We start from the raw sequence: 13097 nt of genomic DNA, 5'->3' as shown, positions 1-13097 counted from the left end.
GTCTAGTATACAATGTCTTCAGTTCATTGTGTTTCAGTGTCTAGTGTACAGTGTCTTCAGTTCCTTGTGTTCCAGTATCTAGTGTAGTGTCTTCAGTTCCTTGTGTTTCAGTAGCTAGTGTACAGTGTCTTTAATTCCTTGTGTTTCAGTATCTAGTGTACAGTGTCTCCAGTTCCTTGTGTTTCAGTATCTAGTATGCAGTGTCTTTAGTTCCTTGTATTTCAGTATCTAGTATACAGTGTCTTTAGTTCCTTGCATTTCAGTATCTAGCGTACAGTGCCTTCAGTCCCTTGTGTTTCAGTATATAGTGTACAGTGTCTCCAGTTCCTTGTATTTCAGTATATAGTATACAGCGTCTTCGGTTCGTTGTGTTTCAGTATCTAGTGCACAGTGTCTTCGGTTCCTTGTCCCCTGCGCGTGCTGTAACCTCACCGTGGTGCAAGGGTGTAACATTCTCTTTGAGAATGGCCAATACAGCACAAATTGAAGTTTAGAGTAAAATTCGGTGTCCGTAAAATTCTGTGATATTTGTATGTGTATTTTTGCACAGATCTTTACACTGTTTTTGTTTCAACCTTGAATTTTTATATCGATGTTGATTATCACTTTATTTATTTGCATTACCATAGTTTGACACCCAATAGCCGATGTAGTTTTCGTGCTGGGGTGTCGTTAAACATTCATTCATTCATTCATTCATTCATTCATTCGGTTCCTTGTATTTCAGAATAGTAGTATACAGTGTCTTCGGTTCTTTGTGTTTCAGTATGTAGTGCACAGTGTCTCTTCGTTCCTTGTGTTTCAGTATATAGTTTACAGTGTCTTCAGTTCCTTGTGTTTCAGTATATAGTGTACAATGTCTTCAGTTCCTTGTATTTCAGTATCTACTGTACAGTGTCTTCAGTTTCTTGTGTTTCAGTATATAGTGTACAGTGTCTTCAGTTCCTTGTGTTTCAGTATATAGTTTACAGTGTCTTCAGTTCCTTGTGTTTCAGTATATAGTGTACAGTGTCTTCAGTTCCTTGTGTTTCAGTATATAGTTTACAGTGTCTTCAGTATATAGTGTACAATGTCTTCAGTTCCTTGTATTTCAGTATCTAGTGTACAGTGTCTTCAGTTTCTTGTGTTTCAGTATCTAGTGTACAATGTCTTCAGTTCCTTGTATTTCAGTATCTAGTGTACAGTGTCTTCAGTTCCTTGTGTTTCAGTATCTAGTGTACAGTGTCTTCAGTTCCTTGTGTTTCAGTATATAGTGTACAGTGTGTTTAGTTCTTTGTACACTATATACTGAAACACAGTGTCTTCACTCCCTTGTATTTCAGTATCTAGTGTACAGTGTCTTCAGTTCCTTGTGTTTCAGTATATAGTGTACAGTGTGTTAGTTCTTTGTGTTTCAGTATCTAGTGTACAGTGTCTTCACTCCCTTGTATTTCAGTATTTAGCTCAGAAGTACAGCGCTTGCGTGATGAGCGATCGATTCCCGTCGGTGGGCCCATTGGGCTACTTCCCGTTCGAGCCAGTGCTCCACAACGTGTGTATCAAAGGTCGTGGTATGTACTATCTTGTCTGTGGGATAGTGCATATAAAATATCCCTTGCCGCTAATCGGAAACTATAGCCCATGAAGTTGCGTCAGCGGGTTTCCTCTCTCAGTATCAGTGTGACCCGTAACCATATGTCTGACGCCATTTATCCCTAAATAAAATGTGTTGAGTGCGTGATTAAATACAATATTTATTCCTTCCTTGTAACTTAAAATGCCACTACAACAATAGCCCATGTCAGGGTGGGGGTAACAGTTGGTTTAAATAATATTAAATTTAAAATGAATAAAATTAAATCTCCCATCTGTACACATTGTACTACTCCTGAAAATGTTAGCCATTTTTTTTTTTTTTATTTTATTTTTTATTATTATTATTATTTAGGGTTTGTTATTATTATTTCGTTTTTTTAGTAGATTTGATAAACCTAGAAATCAATTAAAACTATTTTTTACTAAAAATAAAATTGTTTTCAATTCTACTAATTTGTTAAACCCTGATAAACAACTGAAACAAACAACTGAGAGACTGCTAATTGCCTTTGTGCTGGAGACAAAGAAGAATAATTAATTATTTAATTACGATTATATTTAAATTGTAAACAGTTAATTAAATATTTATTATTTACATTTTAATGATAGGTATTTTAATAAATTAAATTAATTAATAAATAATAAATGATGTTTTATTAAATTAAATAAAAATTTGTAATTTAACTGCCTGGGTAGAACTTTTTAGTAATCATTAATGTAAAATGCTGATTGAAAATGCTGACATTTTTAGTAATATTTCACCATTTTAGTTGATAATATCAATAATAACAATTTTTCGTGCTGGGGTGTCGTTAAACATTCATTCATTCATCATTCGATAATAACAATATCAATTTTTAATTAATAAGGAGTATTTACTGTATCGGCATCTTAACTACTACAATAATACAGTTAATTAAAAACTGTATTTGTTTCTAACAAAAAGCGCTCAGCCGCGACTGTTAGTAGCAGTCTGGCCACTTATCGATCGATAGCTCGCCTGCATTCCACACAAATCCCATCCAGTGAGTATCGATCGGTTTCACGCTATTGTTTCTTTGTTAACGTATTTTAGCTATAATATTTTAAATATTAATTGTATATACACAATTCTCTTTGTTGTCACTGATGGATATCTACTATTTAATTTTAATCTGATATATTTACTAAGTACGATATTTATATTCTTACCTGGCAGTAAACCCCTCCTGCTCCCATACTTCCTATTAATATTATTGTTTTTGTGGGGTTTTTTTAATTTGGCCTTATGCTATTTTATAGATTAAACATGACATTCCTGATTTTGCCTGATATTGTAAGATGTTTTCGACTAATAAAATATTTCTACGATGAAATTAAATATATTTTCTCGTTTAGAATATCAGTCTCTGTATATTCAATGTGTTTCTGATAATCTTATATTTGTAAGAAGGCCAAACTGGATTTTCTTTTCTTCAAATAATTTCGTACGTTCGAAAAATGTTTTTTAGGAAATAAAATGAAATGTAACGTACGACAACTATTAGAATGAATGAATGAATGTTTAACGACACCCCAGCAAGAAAAATACATCGGCTATTGGGTGTCAAACTATGGCAATGCAAATAAATAAAGTGATGATCAACATCAATATAAAAATTGAAGTTTTAAACAAAAACAGTGTAAAGAACTGTGCAAAAACACAAATATCACAGAATTTTACCGATACTGAATTCTACTCAAAACTTCAATTTTGTGCTGTATTGGCCATTCTCAAAGAAAATGTTACACCCCTGCACCACGGTGAGGTTACAGCACACGCAGGGGACAACTATTAGAACAATCAGAAACACGTTTAATATACAGCCACTAATAATTTATGGAGACAAATACATTTCACATGTAATTACAATCGTAAAAAAGTCTCGGTCAGTCAATAACATCTTAAAAAGTGCAACAAACGCAGGAATGTCCCTTTAATTGATTTTAGAAGGCCGCTCTTTCTTAATATTTTGTGTATTTCTAACCTGTTTTTAATTATTATTTTGTATTCTTAGTTTAATAAAGAAACAAATATTAATTCTCATTTAACAACCTTAACGAACATTTCCTGTACGGCTTAGGGCAGCCTTTCCACCTAAACTCCTTGGCTTAATTTAATTGATTCAGCTGTTAATATAATTTATAAATAAATAATTTATATTAGTCCTTCACAATTGGCGCCAATTATTAAAAATTGATTAAATAGTATAGTTTAAATTAAAATTATATTTTCGTTTAGACTAAGTTAAAAAATTTAAAAGCCCATTTCCCTTATTCTGTATTTTTGCTAAAATAAAAATGTCCAAGTTATCTGTTAAGTAATTAGTGTCGGAGGACGGACTCGGGATGAACGCGATCCAAACCTCAGTGGTGTACGATTACGTTAAACTAGTTACTTACCAAACACCAGTGGTGTATGAGCACGTTAAACTAGTTACTTACCAAACCCCGGTGGTGTACGAGCACGTTAAACTAGTTACTTACCAAACCCCGGTGGTGTGCGAGCACGTTAAACTAGTTACTTACCAAACCCCGGTGGTGTACGAGCACGTTAAACTAGTTACTTACCAAACCCTTAAACTAGTTACTTACCAAACCCCGGTGGTGTACGAGAACGTTAAACTAGTTACTTGCCAAACCCCAGTGGTGTACGAGAACGTTAAACTAGTTACTTACCAAACCCCAGTGGTGTACGAGCACGTTAAACTAGTTACTTACCAAACCCCAGTGGTGTACGAGAACGTTAAACTAGTTACTTATCAAATCCCAGTGGCGTACGAGCACGTTAAACTAGTCACCTGCCAAACCCCAGTGGTGTACGAGCACGTTAAACTAGTTACTTACCAAACCCCAGTGGTGTACGAGCACGTTAAACTAGTTACTTACCAAACCCCAGTGGTGTACGGGAACGTTAAACTAGTTACTTACCAAACCCCAGTGGTGTACTTACCAAACCCGGTGGTGGGAACGTTAAACTAGTTACTTACCAAACCCCGGTGGTGTACGAGCACGTTAAACTAGTTACTTACCAAACCCCGGTGGTGTGCGAGCACGTTAAACTAGTTACTTACCAAACCCCGGTGGTGTACGAGCACGTTAAACTAGTTACTTACCAAACCCCAGTGGTGTACGAGCACGTTAAACTAGTTACTTACCAAACCCCAGTGGTGTGCCAAACCCCGGTACGAGCACGTTAAACTAGTTACTTACCAAACCCCGGTGGTGTGCGAGCACGTTAAACTAGTTACTTACCAAACCCCGGTGGTGTGCGTTAAACTAGTTACTTACAAACCCGGTGGTTGCGAAAAACTAGTTACTTACCAAACCCCGGTGGTGTACGAGCACGTTAAACTAGTTACTTACCAAACCCCGGTGGTGTACGAGAACGTTAAACTAGATACTTACCAAACCCCGGTGGTGTACGGGCACGTTAAACTAGTTACTTACCAAACCCCGGTGGTGTACGGGCACGTTAAACTAGTTACTTACCAAACCCCAGTGGTGTACGAGCACGTTAAACTAGTTACTTACCAAACCCCAGTGGTGTACGAGCACGTTAAACTAGTTACTTACCAAACCCCAGTGGTGTACGAGCACGTTAAACTAGTTACTTACCAAACCCCAGTGGTGTACGGGAACGTTAAACTAGTTACTTACCAAACCCCAGTGGTGTACGAGCACGTTAAACTAGTTACTTACCAAACCCCGGTGGTGTACGAGCACATTAAACTAGTTACTTACCACACCCCAGTGGTGTATGGGCACGTTAAACTAGTTACTTACCAAACCCCAGTGGTGTATGGGCACGTTAAACTAGTTACTTACCAAACTCCAGTGGTGTATGGGAACGTTAAACTAGTTACTTACCAAACCACGGTGGTGTATGAGCACGTTAAACTAGTTACTTACCAAACTCCAGTGGTGTATGAGCACGTTAAACTAGTTACTTACCAAACCCCGGTGGTGTATGAGCACGTTAAACTAGTTACTTACCCCCTGCGCGTGCTGTAACCTCACCGTGGTGCAGGGGTGTAACATTCTCTTTGAGAATGGCCAATACAGCACAAATTGAAGTTTAGAGTAAAATTCGGTGTCCGTAAACTTCTGTGATATTTGTATTTGTATTTGTATTTTTGCACAGTTCTTTACACTGTTTTTGTTTAAACCTTGAATTTTTATATTGATGTTGATCATCACTTTATTTATTTGCATTACCATAGTTTGAGCACACTAGTTACTTACCAAATAGCCGATGTATTTACCAAACCCCGGTGGTGTCGTTAAACTAGTTACTTACCAAACCCCGGTGGTGGAGTGTCTAGTTACTTACCAAACCCCAGTGGTGTACGAACACGTTAAACTAGTCACTTACCACACCCCAGTGGTGTATGGGCACGTTAAACTAGTTACTTACCAAACCCCAGTGGTGTATGGGCACGTTAAACTAGTTACTTACCAAACCCCGGTGGTGTATGGGCACGTTAAACTAGTTACTTACCAAACCCCGGTGGTGTATGGGCACGTTAAACTAGTTACTTACCAAACTCCGGTGGTGTATGAGAACGTTAAACTAGTTACTTACCAAACCCCAGTGGTGTACGAGCACGTTAAACTAGTTACTTACCAAACCCCAGTGGTGTACGAGCACGTTAAACTAGTTACTTACCAAACCCCAGTGGTGTACGAGCACGTTAAACTAGTTACTTACCAAACCCCAGTGGTGTACGAGCACGTTAAACTAGTCACCTACCAAACCCCAGTGGTCTATGAGCACGTTAAACTAGTTACCTGCCAAACCCCAGTGGTGTAGGAGCACTTTAAACTAGTTACTTACCAAACCCCAGTGGTCTATGAGCACGTTAAACTAGTTACCTGCCAAACCCCGGTGGCGTACGAGCACGTTAAACTAGTTACTTACCAAACCCCGGTGGTGTACGAGCACGTTAAACTAGTTACTTACCAAACCTCAGTTGTGTACGAGCACGTTAAACTAGTTACTTACCAAACCCCAGTGGTGTATGAGCACGTTAAACTAGTTACTTACTTGCTGTGTAAGACACGATGAGAATGCGTGGATTAATTTCATCGTTTACTTCTGTAAAATAATCAGATATAAACGACAAATTTGTTGGCAAGAACTGACCTCTTTTATATGCTGGTCTCGTCGTTAAGCCATCATACATAAGGCTGCTGGTAGGTACTGCGTTCGCAACCCGTACCGGCTCCCACCCAGAGCGAGTTTTAACAACTAGATGGGTTGGTGTAAGACCACTACACGTTTTCTCTCTCATTAATCACTAACAACTAACACTGTCCTGGACAAACAGCCCAGATAGATGTATATATATACACATATATATTCCACAAGTAGCAAATAATATTTTATATGCACCATCCCGTATACAGGGTAGGATATACCATGGCCTTTGATATGCCAGTCGTGATGCACTGGCTGGAACGAGAAATAGCCCAACGGGCCCACCGACGGGGATGAATCCTAGACCGACCGCGCATCATGTGAACTCTTTACCACTGGGCTATGTCCCGCCCCTACAAATGAAGAATGCATTTGGAGGTAATCGGTAACTGTTCAGTATAAATGTATGTTCAAATTTATCAGAATTTATTTTTATTTTGTTATTTATTTATTAAAAAGGTTACCTGACGTCATTAAATCTCATCAGTTGGAACGCATTGCGGGAAATTATAAGCATTGACGTGTTTCTCGTCTTAGAAACAAAAGAGTAATGAACGAGTCTTATTCATGTTATTATGTAATAAAACAATTATTGACCAATGTCGGGCAATATGACGTTTTATGTCAGTATATATTTTTGTTTTGTCCATAAAACTTGATACTGCCCTCAATGTCGGTCAATAATTGATCATAAACAAAACATTTACAGTTGCATTATTAAATCTTTTAGAATATTCTGAACACTCCGCCTGATTCATTTACATATTCGCAGTTTTCAGCCACGTGTCGCGGTCTCACACCTGGAGCCGTCGGCTACCACGAACCCAATCGATATAGCTGTATGACGAAACAGTAAAATGAATGAATGAATGAATGTTTAACGACACCCCAGCACGAAAAATACATCGGCTATTGGGTGTCAAACCATGGTAAATGGTAAAAACACAGTGTAAAGGACTGTGTAAAAATACAAATATCACAGATAGATATAATTAATATTTAGAATAAAACTCAGTATCACGTAAAAATTGCAATAGAAGTTCTGGATGGAATCGAAAGGATTCAAACAGTACATGTGCTCTCCTCATGTCTGTGTTGCACCTGTAACAATCTCTCTACCCTCCAGAAACGTACACGTTATCCGCATGGAATTGCAGCTGCCACTTCTGAACCACAGTACAGATTAACACGTCTGTTGTAAATTGCATACAACCGCCAAAAAATAATCGCGATTTATTTTAAGTTTAAAATCTGTTATCCTTTAATTTATTTTCTGCGAAATTTTATTTCTGGGTAATTACAGTTTAGGAATGTTTAACTAAATATGTGCATCTCTTACATGTATGTCCATATTGCTACCAGCATACTAAATGTTGCATACTTGATATCCCTCCAACCTGCTCTTGATGTACTTCCTTCAAGGTATCTTCCACTTCAGTTCGTTTGGATGTGGTAACTAAGAGGATTTATTTGCATACACATTTTGGGTGTCCGTACTATAAGTGTTTTGGATATGCACAAATGAGAAATAAAATGTTAAATTATTCAAGGAATGTTTTTTTGTCTAAGAACATTACGTTGTTGTATGTATCAAATATATTTGACCTTGACTGTGAGCACATAATTAAACAGTTATTTTAAATTCCTCTGTTAATATAATAATAAATATAATAATAATAATAAATAATAATAATAATAATAATAATAATAATTAATAAGTTTTAAATAGTACACCATGTACTAAAAATACATTTCTACATTTGATTTTGAATTTGTGTACATAATTGATAAAATATGTTTAACATTATTCTGCTACTGTCTACACCATTCCTCTCGAAATGGTACCGATACTGACATTACATACATTCTATGAGTATTGTGAAATTCACGCCATATAATACAGACATTTCAAATATCCTATGACTGCAAATTATACTGAACCACTTTAAAAACGCAACACTCATTATATCAGATATTTCAAATTTAATTTAATTCATAGATTGAAATCAATTACATTCCGTTAGAATATCAAATTTAATGCATTCCATGGTAATGTAACGTTAGTCTTATGGTTTAAGGTTTGTTGAAATAGTCTCAGTATAGCATAAACCGATGTTAAAATAAATAATAATGAATGCATGTTTAACGACACCCCAGCACGAAAAATACATCAAACCGATGTTAAAAAGTCTCAACATAATGCAAACTGATCTTTAAATGAAGTGAACATAGTGCAAACCGATTGTTTAAAAAACGTTTTAATATAGTGCAAAGAGATTGTTGAAAGTTTCAATATAGTGTAAGCCGATGTTAAAAGTTTCAGTATAGATGACATCCACGTTTCTGCCCATCAGCCATAATCAAATTAAATTTTAATTCATCAGAAAATAGAACGTTAGCCCATTGGTTCCTTATCAATCGAACATGCCTCATGGTCCACTCTACGCGTTATGTTCGATGTCTAGGAGTAAGGATAGGTCTTCTATAGGGTAGGCTCGTGTAGATCGATCTCTCCATCAGGCGACGCCGCACAGTATCCAGGTGAATTGGACATCTGAAAGCAGAATAGTTGACTTGAGTACACCGTGAAGATATGGACAGTGAAAACATATTATTGTCTGACACTTGTAAGATCATACCCATGAAGTCCTATTACTTGAAAAAATGCCCTGGCGTTGAATTGTTATCATTGACTGGCCGGGTCTAGGGCAGTCTCTGATTAACCCTGTCTGTTAAATGGCATTCACACGTCTCAAAACAGTTGGTGGGTGGCGCCGGAAGTGTCTAGCTACCTAATGTATGGATACGTTAGTACGTAACATCCCAAGCGTCTGATTATTTTAGTAAGTCTAGACGTTTTGTTTCTAAACATTTGACAAACATGGGATGGTTTGTTGGTGTGGCGATCCTTTGGCTGTCATTATAATAAATGTTAACAAAAATGTATGCACGATTCAATTGCATGGCCCTTATGATGACTAACTGCATTCTGTGCAATTGGTAGCAGATGTATATGTCTTGCTGGGGTGTTGTTAAACATTTATGCATTCATTCACTTCAAGTAAACTTTCATCAACAGCTTCACATACAATTTGTACAACGTACTTGTGCACAACAGCATCAATAAAACATGGATGAACAATACAAAATAACATCGTAAAAAACGTCCACGAATTTGGAAGGACAGTGTCGTAGCAAGGGGAGGGACCAGGATGCATATTCCCCCATCACCAAATTTTATAAAATGATAAAACATATATACATACATACATACCTACATATCTACCTAACTACCTACATACATAGTGTGGATTGCACCCATCCTCCCCCAATATAGGTTGACACCTCAAAGCCATTTTAAAACTTACTTCCCCAAAAAGCCGTCATGAATCCGTCATAACAGTCTCTTAGTATCAGATTCAGTTAATTGATTTTCTAGCGCACCTCTATGTACAAGAGAGAGTTTAGAATGAATGAATGAATGAATGTTTAACGACACCCCAGCACGAAAAATACATCGGCTATTGGGTGTCAAACTATGGTAATGCAAATAAAGTGATGATCAACATCAATATAAAAATTCAAGGTTTAAACAAAAACAGTGTAAAGAACTGTGCCAAAAAAAAAAAATATCACAGAATTTTACGGACACCGAATTTTACTCTAAACTTCAATTTGTGCTGTATTGGCCATTCTCAAAGAGAATGTTACACCCCTGCACCACGGTGAGGTTACAGCACGCGCAGGGGAAGAGAGAGTTTAGCTGCACTACAGGAGAAACCGCGACCTACAATGTATCTCTGTCCGTCGTCTGTGCCAAACGCACGTCAATGCGATCTCCAGCTTGGAATTGACATAAAATTGACATACAATTTAGTAAATAAAAATAAAAAGTCTTCCAGTGTGCTGCGGCAGTTGGTGGACAAGTACAGTAGGGTCTCCACGACTCATGTGCACGAGGAAGGAAGTGTATTCTTATTTGTGTACGCCATTTTGCCATATGCTTGCCGCCGGTTACATTAGACGGCTATGCGAAATGGAGGGAAAACAAAATTCAACTGTTTGGAATGCAATACAATGGCAGGATTTGGCATCAATGTTAAGCGCTGGAATTATGTTAAAGTTAGGGTTTGCTTTGTTTAAAGACAACACTAGAGCATATTGATTTGTTAATTATCGGCTATTGGATGTCAAACATTTTGGTAAATTTTATATGTAGTCTTAGAAAATCAGCTGCATTTTGTTTTACATTAGTAGCAAGAGATATTTTATCTGCAGCACCACACAGACAGGATAACACATACCACAGCCGATGATATACCAGTGGTGGTGCATTGGCTTGAACGAGAAATAGTCCAATGAGTCCACCGACGGGGATCCATCGTAGACCGACACCGCATCAGACAGCACTTTACCACTGGGTTACGTTCCGCCCTTCTGGAATTAAGATCATAATGCTATTATACTTTATCCCTATCACGTTATGATCCAGTGGAATTACTTAAAATGCAGGACAGAAACTCAGATTAATGCCTACATCATTTAAAAGCTAAATTATCTGTCTGATACGTATAGTGCCCTAGTAATTCAAATGCTAATAATTCAATCACAAGAATGTGATATTTGCCATATATAAATTATCATTTAATCCCACCCCCCAAAAAACGAACAACAAATAAAAACCAAACAAACAAAAAACCCTACCCAAACACGGTATAGTTTTAATGAACTTACAATGTTACCTCAATATATTACATCATAATTAACTATGCAAGATACAAACGCATCTATAGTTTTTATTAACTAACAATCTGACCTCACAATGTCACATCATTTACTAATGCAACATACAAACATACCTATATTTCTAATAACTTCCATCTCACCTCACAATATTACATCATTTACTAATGCAACATACAAACATACCTATATTTCTAATAACTTCCATCTCACCTCACAATATTACATCATTTACTAATGCAACATATAAACACACCTACATTTCTAATAACTTCCATCTCACCTCACAATATTACATCATTTACTAATTCAAAATAGAAACATACCTACAGTTTGTATTAACTCACAATCTCAATTCACCATATCCTAATATCATTAACTAATGTAAAATATAGACACACTTATAGTTTTATTAACTCACAATCTCAATTCACCATATCCTAATATCATTAACTAATGTAAAATATAGACACACTTATAGTTTTATTAACTCACAATCTCAATTCACCATATCCTAATATCATTAACTAATGTAAAATATAGACACACTTATAGTTTTATTAACTCAATCTCAATTCACCATATCCTAATATCATTAACTAATGTAAAATATAGACACACTTATAGTTATATTAACTCACAATCTCAATTCACCATATCCTAATATCATTAACTAATGTAAAATATAGACACACTTATAGTTTTATTAACTCAATCTCAATTCACCATTTCCTAATATCATTAACTAATGTAAAATATAGACACACTTATAGTTTTATTAACTCATAATCTCAATTCACAATATCCTAATATCATTAATTAATGTAAAATATAGACACACTTATAGTTTTATTAACTCAATCTCAATTCACCATATCCTAATATCATCAACTAATGTAAAATATAGACACACTTATAGTTTCAATTGATGTTATGTAATAAAACAATTATTGACCAAGTTCGGGCAAAATGAGGTTTTATGGACAATGAATTTATATTGGCCTAGGCCATCGGCCGACGTCAGTATAATTTTTTGTCATAAACAAAGCATTTACAGTTGTATTATTTAATCTGGTGGAACATTGTGGACACACCGCCTAATTCATTTATATGTTCGAAGTTCTTAGCCACGTGTCGCTGGCTTATACATGGAGCCGTCTGATACAACGAACCCAATCGACATAGCTATATGACGAAACAGTACATGTCTGTGTAGCACCTGCAACAAGCGTTCTACCCTACAGAAACTTACACGTTATCTGCAGGAAAGTACAGCTGCCACTTCTGAACCACAATACAGATTGTCAAGTCTGTTGTAAATTTCATACAATCCCCAAAAATTAATCGCGATTTATTTTAGTTTTAAAATCTGTTATTCTTTAACTTATTTTCTGTGAAAATATATTTCAGATAATTACAGTTTAGGAATGTTTAACTAAATATGTGCATCTCTTACATGTATGTCCATATTGCTACCAGCATACTAAATGTTGCATACTTGATATCCCTCCAACCTGCTCTTGATGTACTTCCTTCAAGGGATTTCCACTTCAATTCGTTT

Source organism: Gigantopelta aegis, chromosome 7, assembly GCF_016097555.1.
Source record: "Gigantopelta aegis isolate Gae_Host chromosome 7, Gae_host_genome, whole genome shotgun sequence".
Lineage (NCBI taxonomy): Eukaryota > Metazoa > Mollusca > Gastropoda > Neomphalida > Peltospiridae > Gigantopelta > Gigantopelta aegis.
Note: the sequence above shows the minus strand (reverse complement) of the source record.